Source organism: Mauremys mutica, chromosome 2, assembly GCF_020497125.1.
Source record: "Mauremys mutica isolate MM-2020 ecotype Southern chromosome 2, ASM2049712v1, whole genome shotgun sequence".
NCBI lineage: Eukaryota > Metazoa > Chordata > Testudines > Geoemydidae > Mauremys > Mauremys mutica.
The window spans coordinates 123432583-123447677 of NC_059073.1; the positions used below are offsets into that span (position 1 = coordinate 123432583).

General features: G+C 43.0%; 1 long non-coding RNA gene across 1 annotated transcript; it reads left to right on the forward strand.

Moving 5' to 3' along the window:
- Positions 1 to 11433: 11433 nt before the first annotated feature.
- LOC123363832 lies at positions 11434 to 14826 on the forward strand. Its single transcript, XR_006576913.1, has 3 exons — positions 11434 to 11665; positions 14297 to 14486; positions 14706 to 14826. It is a non-coding gene; the product is annotated as an uncharacterized LOC123363832 (long non-coding RNA).
- The last annotated feature ends 269 nt before the right edge of the window (positions 14827 to 15095 follow it).

Below are 15095 nucleotides of genomic sequence, written 5' to 3' on the forward strand. Positions count from 1 at the left end.
CCTACATGTCTATGATTCTACAGTATGTAAGTCACTTTTGAAAATAAGACTTATGCTTCTAAGTCTTTTAGGTGCTTTTGAAAATGTACCCCATGTCTTATTTTAAGAACTAAGCAGATTTGGGCCTGGTATTAGAGTGGGAAGAGTGGCACCTCAGAAAATCTGGTTTGTTGTTTTTGTGCTACAGTATTCTGCAAAAGACTTGAGTTTGAATTCTGACCCTGTTACCTCACTTCCCAGGGTTTTAGTGAGTACGGCTGAGATCTTCGAAGAGGTTTGAAGCTGTTAGGCACTCAACTCCCTTTGAATTTCAATAGGAATTGCGCAGCTAACTCTTAGACTCCTTTGTAAATCACAGTCTATAACAGTAAGGAATTGTTAACCTAATGGCCATACCCTGCATGTTCACGTGGTGTTAGAGCTCCTAAAATAAACTGGATTGTCCCTAGTTAGCACTTGGATGGGAGACTTCCAGGGAGAAAAAGAGTCCACTGAAGATTCCTATCTTTTGCATACATGGCTGTAACCATTAGTCCATTGTTTCTGGAACTGACTCAGACAGTTCTCCTTGTACTCCCCCACTTTCCACCTATGAATTTTCATATTTATTTATCTTTCTATTTATTTTTCATACCTTTACTTTTTAAAAAAAAGGAAATTTCATGCAGTAAATTGACATTAGTACAATGTCAAGGACGAGATTTTAGTTGCAGAAAAGGCAGGACATTCACCTTTCTCCTCTTGAACCTCACATTCCTCCAATCTTTCCCCTCTACAATCCATACAACATGCTTCAGCCAAATTAATCTTCCTTCCACCATTTTGATCATGTTATTCCCTTGTTTGAATCTGTCCCCTGGCTCTGGCCCCTTTCAAATTCTTCATCTTCACTTTCAAAGCTCGCCATATTGCTACTCTTGTCTACATCTTTGTGGATATTGTATCAAGCAGCCAAAATGATAGTAAAGCCCCATGTAAGACACTGGGCAAGTGTGTCTTTGTCCCACTCAAGTGCTGAACCACATAAAGAGGTTTATGAGTCTGTGACTGCCTCCAAGCTAAAGGCTAGGTCCTTCATTTGGAGGAAGTTAGACTCGTAAACACCTTTACCTGGCCCAGCCACTAGAATGGGGTACACCTATATAGCTTGGCACCTTCCTACTGAAAAGACTGCATCACTCCTTGTACTGCACTGCCACAGCTTGTTGATATAAAAATAAGGGGCTGGCAGTGTGGGACCCTCCTTGTGGGACCCTCAACTCTGCAACAAGCTTCCCAGTCTGAAACATCCCATGTTGAACTTCAGGGCTTACTACCAGGTGCATCTCTTTGTGCAGGCTGCTGCGAAGGGTTGGGTTCGATGGGTGTTAGACCTGCATGTGGGAAAGAGTGTGGTTTTGTTGGGGGCTGAGTTCTGCTGGCTGGCAGAGGGTAAGCTGCTGTTTTATTTTATTTTTGTTCTTTTAACTTGTGGTAGAGACTCTGAGAGCCTTGGACAGGTGCCCCTTTTATTATAGTATACATTAAAATGAATAATAAACACAAATTAAAAACACCTAAATTTGGTCATGAAGTTACTCCATAAGTGCAGGTATGTAGGGCTGATACTTTTGACAGTTTAAAAATTATTTTTAAATGATGCGTTGTTCAACCCATATACTGTTGTAACGATTTGTTTTTACCAGATATATTTTCCCATTTGGGCTGTTTGGGCTAGACTATTCCTAGTCCTCCAAGTTTTCCCCTTTTGAAGAGACTAGATACAATCTTGGGCTTTGTGTTTTGCTCCCACGGACAAATTTGGCTTTTATATATCCATGTAACTGAGAGAGAATCTGGCTTTGGTGGCACAATGACTGGGCATTTTAGTGCTGATTACACCAGAAAAGCAGGAAGCAAACAGGTGAAAGTTGGGCTACAATCTCTTTTTGGTGCCAGCCAAGCTGACCTGGCCCACAGGGTTAAAGGCCATAACACCAGCTGCTGGTATGTACACTGCTCCTGTGCTTTGGCTGGCATTATGCCTGACATGGACACAATGGAGCTGCCATAGGCAAAACAAAGCAAGGCTGTGTTGGTGGTCCACTGGCAGGTATGGTTTCAGCTGAGTTGCTGAACCATAGCCCCAGCATAGAGTAAGGGGAAACCTGTGCTTCTGGAGGTGCTATCTTCTTCCTGAGATATAAAACTGAGGTTCTTGTGGGCATGACATTTTTTGTGGCAGGAGTATAATGGCCATATTCCAGCACATATAATTACAATAGGCCAGATTCAACTTTCACATAGCACCATTAAAGTCAAGAGAGCAGCAGGTGCTCATCATCTCTGAAAACAAGGTCACAGGTGTCTGAAGTTGGGCACCTGAAAACTGAGATATTCAACATTAATGGTCACTTTTGAAAATCTGGCGCTAAGTGACTTGCCCATAATCATACTGTGACTCAGTTGCAGAGCTGGGAACAGAATCCAGAGAAGGCTACTGACTCCCTCAGTCCTGCTCTCTCTCTGAACAGGACTTTGGAGCAGAGCCTGGAGCTGGAGCGTGGAGCAGCCCCAGAGCAGTGGAGCTGCAGGTTTTTGCCTGGAGCTGGAGCAGAGCTGGAGCACAGCTCCGAAGCCCTGCTTCTGAATAACACGCCTTTCATTCCTCCTCATCCCTCCATTTAATTACCTCATTTTAAATGTAGACAAGGTTTTCTAAAATCTCTCTCTCTTTGTTCTGAAAGTAAGTATGGGAGTGTTAGTTTAAAGTTGCTCGGATGCTTTTTCCTGTTCTCTCTGCATAAACATGGGTGTTTTCATGTTTTTTCTTGCAGCCCCTCAGATTTCCTCTAAAAATCACGTATTCAACGGGATGAACAGTAATCCCCTCCTACCTATGAGACTGATAACCCAACTCAGATACTTGTTTAACTTAAACCTGACAAATCAGAGAATTCTCCTTTATCTCTTGAATAAGATATGGCGCCAAAAGCAATAGATAGACAATGCCGTACTTCTGAGAAAGAGTTCATGTTGGTATTTGATATGAAGGATATCTTTGAAAGTCTCAAAGCACAGATAAGATTAATTTGCTCATTTCTTGGGAATTACCCTTTTATAGCAATGAAAAGTTCATGTTAGGGTTTGTGAAGGTTCTGGGATAAAGTCAACACTCCCACCTACTGGTCTCATTTAGAAAAGCTTTTTTTTTAATTGCATTTTCTATTTTCCAGGATAGGTTCCATAAAATTCTGCATCACAAACAACTCCTCCCCCACCAATAAACATAACATTTGAAAATGCACAGTTTCAAAATAAGTACATAATTTGCAGACACTAATGAAATATATTACACTTGAAATATACTAAAAGGAATATAAGTTCACGGACATGTGCTACTTTTTTCACTGACTGGTATTACTTTTTCTTTGGCACATATCTGCCTTGCATGATAGGTTCAACATACTATTAATCCATTAATAGTATGTCCAAATCTTCTCCTGCTTTCTCATTAATTCACAGTATGTTCAGTATGGTAAGTCACAAACCTTCCAGAGTTTACCAATATCACTGTAAATGACAGACATCCTCCATTATAAAAGACTTATTACTCCTTTCTTTATTAGTGTGCGAGGCTTAGGAAGAGTTCCCATGGGATACTGTAAAAAGTATACACACAGGTGAATTTCACTGTTCAGCACTGACTTGTTGAAGGCCCTCTTTGCTATTGAACTACTGAGGTAACTGCACAATAGAGGCCATGAGTAGAGCTGTGCACCTCCCCCACACCAGGGAGTTGGGCTTTATGCTGGCTGCATAGGGTGCTGGGAGTGGGGAGGCGAGGGGGGAGAACTGATCCACATGGAAAGGAGCCCTTATAGTCAGGCGCCCAGGAACCAGTGCCTGAGACCTCTCCAAGCAGAGGATGTGGAGGACTAGTGGATGCTGAGTAGCCACTGCAGAGAGGATGCACTGTAGTCCTGAGACCTAGCCTAGTGCTGGGGTGTTGATTCCATTTCCACTTCAGCCACCCCTTCATTCTCTGCACATTGCCCATTTAATTGGGCTATGGGGTGGGGGAAGGTGAATTTTACAAATCCAATACCTACTTCAAAACCATTGATGTCACAAGACTACTAACCTACTCAAAATAATGCAGTAATTTCTGGCTCTTTTTGTCAAAATTAAACTGTAATAAAGACAATCCCATTTTAACATCCACTGCAAACAAGGTAAGAGATCTCATTGTTGTGATCAGCATGAAAGACATTCCTTTTCTGTTCTTCTTCTTCTTTGTGATTTGGAATAAAGGGTTTAGTATTAGCCTTTGACCAGATGAGATATGTATTCATATGAGATAAACATTAATTTGATTTTGCATTGTTGCTACGTTGTTGGGAGACTTATAAATTGTAGTGGGAAGCTGTTTCTCACACTCCCAAGCAAGAGGTATCCCAGTGTAACCTGCAGTAAACATATTACAAAAATCATGTAAAACTTACAGTGCAGTATTCTTGCTGCGGGGTAGAAAAGAACATTCTGAGGGCAAGATTCTGCCATTCTGTGTAGTACCTTATTTCAGAAGCAGGCCCATTCATTCCAAAGGCAAAGTGAAGCACTACACAGCCTGAGTAAAGGTGATAGACTTTCTCTGGTCCTCATGTAATCTCATTTACTTCAGTTCACTCAGATGAGTAGTCCCACTGACTTCATTTTTGCTCAACACCCCAGCACTAAGTAAGGAAAGATTTGCTCATATTACATCAGGGTAGCTCATTAAGTGCACTTGTACATTTATAGTAGCACTAATAGCACCAATTGTAAGAGAGTGTGTAACCCTTACAGAGAAGTTCAGTTTAGCAGAAATCTTGTCATGTAATCACCATGTACGCATAATACCGCCCACGTTTCTTCTTATGCACTGTTCTTGTTTTTGCATACAGTAATGCTTATGTTTGGAATCACTTCCCTTGTGGTATGAAAGCCAAGAAAAATATTGAGCTACTTCTTTCATAAGGTAACAGTAACATTTTAACTCAAACTACTTTATCTATGTTCATGGTTGTAGCTCTTGAGAGATTAATTATTTTCAGAAATTAAAATAAGACATTCTATTTTAACAACCTCTCAACTATTTAATTTAATAGTAACTTTAAATGATTCTCTATTAGTTTTCACATTACAGCAGCACTGAAATGAGTTGCCCAAGATCACACAGCAATCAGCAACGAAACTAGGGACAGAACCCAAATCTTTTTTGCCCAGACTGGTGCCCTAACCATTAGACCTTACAGTGAAGAAGCAAACCTTTGTGTTTAACATAGGCTTTAATATCAGGTGGTTGAAACCAACCATGTTTTAGTCATGTGGTGCAATTCACACCCCCATAGAGTGCACTGCAGCACAGTGCAGGCATAGATGTTGATCTAGCTCTTTTGGAATGCCTGGTCAGCATTCTCACATGCTCTCTATCCTTCTGCTGATGAGATCTTAAACACTGTGTTGTCCACACTGATGATCACTTTGTTTTTTATGTATCAATAATATTTGTTGATTCTTTTCCCTTTCTGATTGAACTGATAGGCAGCAAACATGTCCCAGGGTTTATTTTTATGGGCTGAATCCTACAAGGTGTTGAATTCCATCTCCTTGGTATTTAGTAACTGTACCTCCCCAGGGCCAGCCTTATGGGCGGGAGACTGCTAGGGTACTGTGGTCAAGAAACCACATAAGGGCTGTGCCCACCCACGAGGCAGGGAGAGGGCACAAAGGGGGCTGCGGGGCGGGTGCATCCCCTTTCCACCCTGCTGGCAGCATGACTGCTGCAATGCTGCTGCTGCTGCTCCACCTGCTGCACGGAGAGCAGTACTTAAAGGGCACCAAATAAAGTTCACCTAGGGTGCCATTTTCCGTAAGGCTGGCCCTGTATCTCCCACTGACTGAAATGGGACCTGAGGCCACTGCCTTCTTGCAGGGAATGCTTAGCACCTCAGAGGATTAAGTCCAACATGCCAAAATCCTAAATATATTTTCTTTCTCAGTTATAATGATTTTATTCCTGATTTCCACTGATTCAGGTGAGGAGACTCAGGTTCCCTCTTCCTATAGTGATCTTATGGCATATTCCTTCTAAAGCAAGTATTTCTTGTTTAATATGGTACCATATGTGATCTTTATTATCTTTGCTTACTGCCTTTGAATTATTATTTGGATGGAATTATGTTCAAGACCCAGTGAGAGTACTCATTAAAACGATTGCCACCACCGCAAACCGTAGCCTCATCTGATCCATGTGAACATTAAAGATCTCATTCCGTTTTATTGGGAGTTTTTAGCCATCTTCTTGGCCAAAATTTCCCTTACCCATACTGTTCTGGTGGGTAACTGCATTTCAGAGGTTGGTGGCTGTATATATTTTGGCTTTGATCCTGAAGCCCCACAAAGCACTTTCTATTGACTCCAATGATAGTTCCAGGAGCAGAGAGGTTGCAGAATCAGCATATTGTTTGCAATGCTTCAGGATGAAAGGTACCTTGTCTTAAAGGTAAGATGTTATTTTATTAGCCAGTTGTCCAGCTGTATTAATAAAATACTGTTTGGAAATGTTTATACATACAAGATTTATCAGAGCAAGATTGATTCCAAACTTAGATTTATTTTCCAGGCAAATGATGAAGAATCAGCCATGTTGTCAATATAATTCATTTGCTAGCACTTTCACTTCTGAACCAGAAAGTCCCCATGGATTTGAATGTCTTAACCAGAACTTGCCTTCATTTCTTGTACAGACACTACAGTATGGCTTATTTTGTCAATCTAACCTTGGGTGCTTCGTTAAGGTCTGATACCTTTGGCTCGTCTTTTGTGATGGGTCAGGTGAAAGGGAGGGAAGGAGAAGGGGGCAGAAACTTCCTGGCCAATATTCTCATATTCAAGAAAACTGGTCAACACTTTGTGTGAAGTATTGCTGCATGCTGAGAGATTGTTGTGTTTTCCTACCCAGTCACAAGCTTTTAACTCAGTACTTTGAAAAAAGGCAATTACTGTAAATTAAATATATTTCCAGACAAAAATTACTTTAAAGATTACAGAGGTATTATTATCCCTCAGAACAGCTTTATAAACCCAGGCCAATGAGAGTAAAAAGAAATCCAAACATTAAGGTCTGGAAATACACAGTAAAGTACCCGTCAATGACTCTATGCAATAACCATACAGTTATGATTGATTCATTGATTGTACTTGTGGTCTCTGGTTAGATGACCAGAATTTTTAAAAACATTCAATTTTTTTTCATATTCTTCATGGTGTCACTGACTCTGACTCACTGTCTTGCTACATATGGATTCTAGAAATAAAACTTTTGGGAATAACTTTCCCTGGAAGTGTGAAGGGTGAAGACAATTTGAAAAAGAAAAAAAAATCAAGTTTAAAATTATTTCTTTTTAATTAGTCCAAAGGTAAAGGAGAGCAGCTTGGATTTCTTACAGTATTTTACAGAGTCTAAATGAAATAAAAGGGATTAGCCGTTAGTCACTGCAACTCAGGAATATGAAATTGTTTAGTCTTTGAATCCAACAAGGATATCCATCAGTTTTCAAACAAACAAAAAAACAAACAAACAAACAAACAAACAAACACAGAGGAATTATTTTTAGACAGGATGTGTTAAGTTTCATGCTCACAGGTGCTGGCCAGGCCTCATTTGTCAAACTGGCCAAGGTGTAAAAGGCTTTAATAATCTCCTAAATCTTGAAATCCTAAATCCTGACTGTCACGGTGGGCTGCCTTCCAAGGCCAGTCACCCAAATAAGCAGGTTCACTTGTATTGTAAACAGTCATAGATCAGACTGAATGATAAAACCTGGTGGACCTCTGGAGCACAGCCCGCTATATATATAACTCACAACACTTTTTTGACAGGGCAGTACAGGTCATCTGTGTTTGTTCATGGACATATTAGACTCTGGTTTTCCTGAGTCTCACTGCATCCTTTACAGTGGTCTTGTTTTCCCATTGTATTTGCTGTCTGGACAGGATGTTCTACCAGGGGAAGTGCTTCTTGTGGAAAAGGCCTCAATTAGTTATCCAACTGACCCTCCAGATACTAACTACCTGGCAGACATGAGACTGATTTGTTTAGATCTGACCATAGATTTGTTTTATTGCATTGCTTTATAGTCCTCTTACTGAGACAGGCAACAATGCATATTTCCAGTTGGCACAGAATAATGATATATATTGTTTTCAAATGGCAAAAAACTTTAAAAGGACACGGCTGGTCATTGAAGGTTAATTAATTACTACATTGGCAGACAGCTTTATTGTAGGAGGCCAGGAAAATGTAATCATCTGAGATTTTCAAGCATCATGTTTGTGTTGAGGAAACAGGTTATTGATAAGCAGAGGAATTAAAGGATCTGATGAAAGAGGTTGTCTTACAAAATATACATCTTTACTGTAAATAAAAATCAGGGATGTGATCCATTAACATCCATGCATATTTTGGGTTCTGTTTCCACACAGAATGGAATAATTTATTCTATGGTACATGAAAGCAAACAGAATATTACAGGCAGTTTTTAAAAGATCTTTCAGTCCCCGGGCAGAGTTCTGGCAGGCGAGGGGAAGCTCTGCTTGATCAAACAGCATGTGTTATGAACTGCATTTGATTTTATAGTTTTCCAAAAAGCCGTCCAAAGTTTTTTCTCCCCTCCCTCGTTCTTTCTGCAGAGAGATCTCAGCCTATGTTTTTCCTCACCCAGTTGACCCAGGCCAAGGACATGTATGCCAAAAGGGCCTGCAGTTCCCAAAGGCAGTGACTGGAGTGCAAAGCTAGCTGGTCCAACATGGAGTCCTTGGGCTTTTGTTCACTCCTTTCTTTTATGCTTCTAATTTTTCCTATCTAAATCTCTCTTCCAGCCTCCTTTGTCTCTTTGTCATAGCAGCAGCTGTGATTGCATTGCCAGCAGCATGGTAATTGTGGCAAAGTAGCATCTTCTGAGACTGCTGCTTTAGAAACACCCAGCTATTTGAGAAAGGGGCAGTAAGTGGCACCATTATGAACACTGCCCCAACTAAACTGTGAAGCAAAAGTCCTTTGTAGAGTAACCAGGATAAAAAAACAACAACTTGAATCAGGATCTCTCACCTTCTGGCATAGTGCATAGATGAAACAGGGGCGGCAGATTTGTATAATTTTTGGTGGTGCCCAGAACAGGTCCAAGTGCCGCCCCCGCCACAACTGCCTTGTAAGCTGATATATATATTTTAAAATAATGTAAAAATGGACTGGAAAGAGTAGGCGTTTAACAGTTTCCCTATATTGCACAATATCACTATTGTAAGAAAAAAGTATTTAACTAAGAATATCAACTTTATTAATACTCTTTTGAATACAGAAACAACCAAGCACTCCTGGATCAATAACCCTCAAAAGCAAATACTTTCCAAAATTAAAATAAAATGTAGCCCCTTCTTTTGTGATGTTCTTCAACCAATTATATACTTTAAAGAGAATAAAATAATCAAGTATTGTGCTAAACACGATCGTACCCCAAACTGACCGCCGAATTTAAGTTGCATGTTTTTTCCCTCAGACACTCATACAGTATACAGCAGTGTTCCCTCTAATTTTTCTCCACTCATGTGCGTAATAAATCTTGTTATATGCACCAATGTGGAGGTGACGTGTGACAAATCACCTCCATGTTGGTGCAAATAAAGTTAATGGGGTGGGGCTGAGGGGTTGGGAGAGTGGGAGGGGGCCCAGGGCTGCGGCAGAGGGTTGGGGTGTGGGGGGGATGAGGGCTCTGGCTGGGGCTGGGGATGAGAGGGTTGGGATGTGGGCAGGGCTCAGGCAGAGGGTTGGGGTATGGGGGTGAAGGGCTGTGGGGTGTGGCCAGGGATGAGCGGTTCACGGTGCAGGAGGGGGCTCAGGGCTGGGGCAGAGGATTGAGGTGTGGGGGAGTGTGGGCTTTGGATGGGGGTGTGGGCTCTGGGATAGGGCAGGGCTGGGGATGAAGAGTTTGGGGTGCAGGCAGGCTGCCCCAGGGCTGGAGCCCTAAAGGAGGACTCCACACTCCCCCCAGTCCTCTCCGCACAGGCAGCAGAGAGCTCCGGGGGAGAAGACCCCCCTCTTCTCCCCAGCAGCACACTCACCTGGCACCATCACTGCACGTGCTCCTAGGGGTTGGGCCCCTCTCAGGTCCAGGAAGCCCCCTTGCCTCCTCTGTGGTGGGTGCAAGGGCTGCCAACAGGTGTGCACCTCCTCCCTCCACAGGCAGCAGCTGAGCCACCCCCTCAGCCTGCCGCTGGCGCTGCTCCCTTTTGTAGCTGGCTGCAGCAACGGTGGGTGAGGGAGCGCAGCATGGAGCGGTAGGGCAGCCGCCTGCTGCCCAGGTAAGGATGCTCCAGGGGAGGTGCACTTGGGCAGCAGGTTGGGGCCGGGGGACAGAACTCTGCATGGCACAAAACTGCCGAGAACTTTCTGTTCCTGCAAGCAGGGCAATGGAGTGTCTGTAATTTTATAAATACTCAGGCAATATGCTCCACAAAATTTCTGCAACAAAACTTAGGGGAGGGCCTTGATGCTCATGTCTCCAGGCAAGTTTGAAGGATTATGGTATTTACCCAGTTCTGCTCTATTTATTAAAGTTACTTTGGTTAAAAAGTTGGAACTAAAAGGAACTTCCCACACAGCTACACTTTCAAACAAACAAACAAACAAGGTGCCAGATAAGGTTGTTCCTTTTGGCCACAAAATGTCAACTCCATCTGCATACAGTGTCAAATCACTTTATTATCGTATAATAGTATGGGTGTGCTGTTTATCACTTTATTATTGTTTCATTTCCTCTCAAGCCCTGTTTACACCATGTATAGTTTCTTTGAATTCTGGCGTATTCCAAAGAAGAGTTTGGATTTTCCTGAAGTCTAAATGAAAGTAAGCAGGATTTATTCAAGCTATGTTATTATACCACCACATGCATTCATCTTTCGACTGCATCATGTAATGATATGAATCCATTAATTATTACAGTTTGCTTCCAAAAGTTCCCCTACAGCTTTTTCTTTAAGACTATTTCATTCTGTGAGTTTGTTTCTATTTAAAATGTATTTGGTTTAAATGTTCAAAAGTAAGTAGTGACTGAGTGTCAAACCTGACCCCTCTAAAGGGGCTTGGTTTTTAGAAAAACCATTCTTTGAAAATCCTAAATACTCATTTAGGTGTGTCAAAGTGGGGACCCAAGCTCATTAGTCACTTTAAACCATATATCTCTACAGAGTATATGGCTGTAGTGAGGTGGACTGGCCCTCCCCAGACACAGAGGGAGAGGGTGGCTCCACTACCCCTAGCTTCACCCTGGAAGCCAAGGGGCAGGGCCAGAAGTATAAAGGCAGGACATGGAAAGCTCTGTTGGGGCCCAGCCACTGGAGGGGACAGATGCATCCTCTGAGCTCTCATTCTGGGACACGGCAGCAGGGCCGCAGAGTGTAGACGACTGGCCCGGACCCCCTGGATGGACCTGACCCTGGGGGATGCAGACAACTAGTCTGGACCACCTGGACCCTTGAACGACAGACAGACGACTGGCCCGGACTGCCAGCTGCCCCAACCCCAACAGAGCTTCTGCTGACAACTGAGGCCCCTGCCGATCACCTTACCTCACCGGACCAGCAGGTACCCTGGGAGGGGGAGTGTGGAAGTGACCCAGGGATAGTAGATCCCTGTCTGGCTGCAATGCTGGCAGAGGGTGAGTCAGCGTGTTGTGGTGTGGATCCCCGCTGATGTGGAGGCAGACCTCTCCGACACCCTAAGGGCCCTGGGCCGGGACGCAGTGGAGTGGGAGGGCCTGCATCCCCCCTGCCACCCAAGCAGTGGGTGCCAGTCTCCCCTCTCACTCAGGCTAGCTGAAGGAAAGCCTGAGTTAACTGACTTTGGTTGCAGGCGGCTGAGTGACTGTTCCCCGCCCCGCTCTGAACCATGGCCTGGGCTCATTAACTGCGTGCTGCCCCACCTGAGTGCAGGTTGGAGCTGAGTGACTGTTTACCACCCCGCTCTGAACCAGAGACTGGGCTAACTGGCTGTTTGCTACTCGGCCTGAGCGCAGGCCTGATTGTGAGACTCTTTGCTGCCCTGTCCTGACCAGGGGCTGGGGCTCCGTAATTGTGTTTGTTGTTTGGCCCTGATCACAGGAGCCCACATCTCCTGTCACCCCGCTGATTCCCCACGTCAGGTGACCCCCCCCCCGGAGACTTAGTGGGGCAGACTGGCCACCCACAGACTTGGAGGAGGAGAAGCCACTCCCCCCAACAGACTGCAGTGGTTATTACAGAATTTACCTGAAGAAATTAAAGTAAGCCTTGAGATTATCAGTGTTCTTCTTTAGGCTCCTTTTCATATTTATGTAGAGATAGGTGTTCTACTAAGGGAGTAAAAAATAGGCCTCTGTACCATTAGCATAAAGAAAATTCATATTTAAAAAAAAAAAAGCCAAAATGTGACATTTACTTGCTCAGAATGGACTTGATCCTCTTGCCATGGAAGTCAATGTGAAAAATGCTTATTGACTGCAGTGGTGTAGGGCCAAGCCCCAGAACTCACTTGAACTGATAAGAATGACACTGTTTGTAACAAAAAATTACAAGGCTCCTACCCAAAACCTGACAGCTAGACTGGAGAATGGGAGTCGAGTGTAAATCCAGTTCCACTAGAGAAATTCCTCTCAGCTCTGAGCATTTGAACACCTATAAAGAAGATCAGGGATGGGATGGGGGAGAGGGCGGAAATATCACTGGCTCCTGCTTCAACTAGTTGTGCACCTCCAATGAACCTCCAGACTGAGCCATTTGGTCTATCATTCCCCTTTTTGGTCTTCAGTAGGCCTGGCAGAGGGAACCAAAAAACAAAGCTCTGGTCTCTCTCTTCTGTGACCATCAATCACTAATATTTTCTCAGTTGTCTTACCTTGATATAAAATTCTTTATATTGCTGTGACGGAACAGGAAGAACATACTTTTCCCACCAACCCTGTTCCCAGGTATTTTGAAAAGTAAAAAAGGAGACATTTCATCCAGAGACTGTCAAGTTCCCTTTTGGCTGCTGAGCTATTTAATAAAGGGACAATGCTCTAAAAATACAACTTCTCATAACAAGAAATAGAAGACACCCTCCCACTCTGTCTGTCTCTTTCTCCAGCACAACCATATACATGCACACAACCCTCTGGGGCAGAATGTGATGATCTGGGTGCTGTGCTTTTGTGAAAGCCATAGCCTGTGTGTAGAGTAAGGTTAACACTGCACACTCCCTGCAGGAGCATATAGAGTACATACACTGCATGCCCACCTAGCACGGGTATAAAGAGCAGAGTAGATGACGAGGCACTGCTTAGGTGAGTAAACATGCCAGAACCTTAGGCTATATACTCTATATAGCTGTCTACATGCTCAAGCAGTACCTCCCCCATCGATGCTGCTATTTTTAGCAGCATAATAACTTGCTGCCTCCCTGCTGTTTTAGCATTTCCCTGCTACAGGGAAAGATTCTGTCAGCAGAGAAAAGCTCTGGCAATGGGGAAGACAACAGGGAAAGGTTCCAGCTGCTCCTCACTGCTGGAGCCTTTCCTCACTGGCTGAATCTTTCCCTGCAGTGGGGAAAGGATCCAGCTACTCTGTGCCACTGGAGCCTTTCTTCCCTGCCGGAGCCTTTCACTGTTGTGTGTAGCTACATGGTACAGTGTGGAAGCAGCCAGATTTCCACAGAGGCATGTAGCTGTGCACACCCGACATGCTTATGCCAGTGGTGTGCAGTATAGACATATATCCTCCGCCTACCCACACAGAGCAAAGATTACATGAAAATGTCTGAATCCCTATATGCACCTTTGTTCACTTTTACACCAGTGCAGAGTGAGTGTATAATGCTACCCATTCTGATCGGTCACTTTTTCCACTCACTTTGCACTCGAATAATACATGACGAGACAAGGTACAAGTGCAATGAGGAATCATGCCCAGAGAGTGGGTGTGTGTGTGAAAGTTGCATTAATTGGGTGAAACAACAGAACTACAGTAAAGTGTCTAGTTGTATGGTCCCATATCCTCTCAGGATTGTTTTCCACAGAAACAGTGGCTCATGGAAATATCTCCCATTGCAAGATGCTGAGAGGAAAAAATTGCATGGCCCTCTGAAATGCCAGAAAAACAGAAGCTATGTCATTATGCCACCAGTGTACACCTGGTGGATATTTTTAAAATTTGGAAATTTCTCTTTCCTTCTTCCTTCTTTCATAAAATGTTTGTTTTTCAGATGTCACATGACTTCAGTATTAAACATCACAAGTTATTAGAATGGATTTGGTTTCAGAAGACAGAAAAAAAAAGAAAAGAAAACCCAAAACTATCCAATCTTCACAGATGACTGCAGACTTGTGGACTGGGTGATGTTGCAGTATTTTTAGCACACAGTTACAGGAAGTATTCTTGTCAGTCAGAGTTGGGTAGGTCCTTTCAGTCTTTCCTTCCAATCCTTGCTTGTTTGTAGGCCATAGCAATTATGGACAGAGGGGAAAAAAATCACTCTAATGAATAGTCAATTGAGATTTTCCTACCCATCATTGGTCAGTATATTTAAAGAATTACTACAGTAATTATATTTTATGAGCATGACTCATTTTTCTGTTTTTAAAGAAGTATTTCACTTTACCCATCTCTTTTAGTATGTTTCCATTTGTGTGGTTTGGCTGCATGGAGCAACGTGGCAACTGGTTACTTGAAAATATTTAAGAAAAAGGCAAATTCCTCAGCTCTGGCATACCTGTGGACCACATATATGGACATAATTGCAAACATCTGTCCACCCACCCATATAACAGTTAAGAAGTCATTAAAAAAAAGTTAAAATAGTAAACTTGGAAGCAAGTAACTACAGGACTGTCCATTTGTATGTTTGTTTATTCACAATATCTTACCAACTAAACGTCAGAGACAAATAACTCAGCAACTTTCACAAGAGGGCACTGACAAAAAACCCAACAATAGGTATTCACAAAACCATGCAATCATGTGCTGCAGCAAAACAAGGTAAATATAAATTGGCAAACAATGGA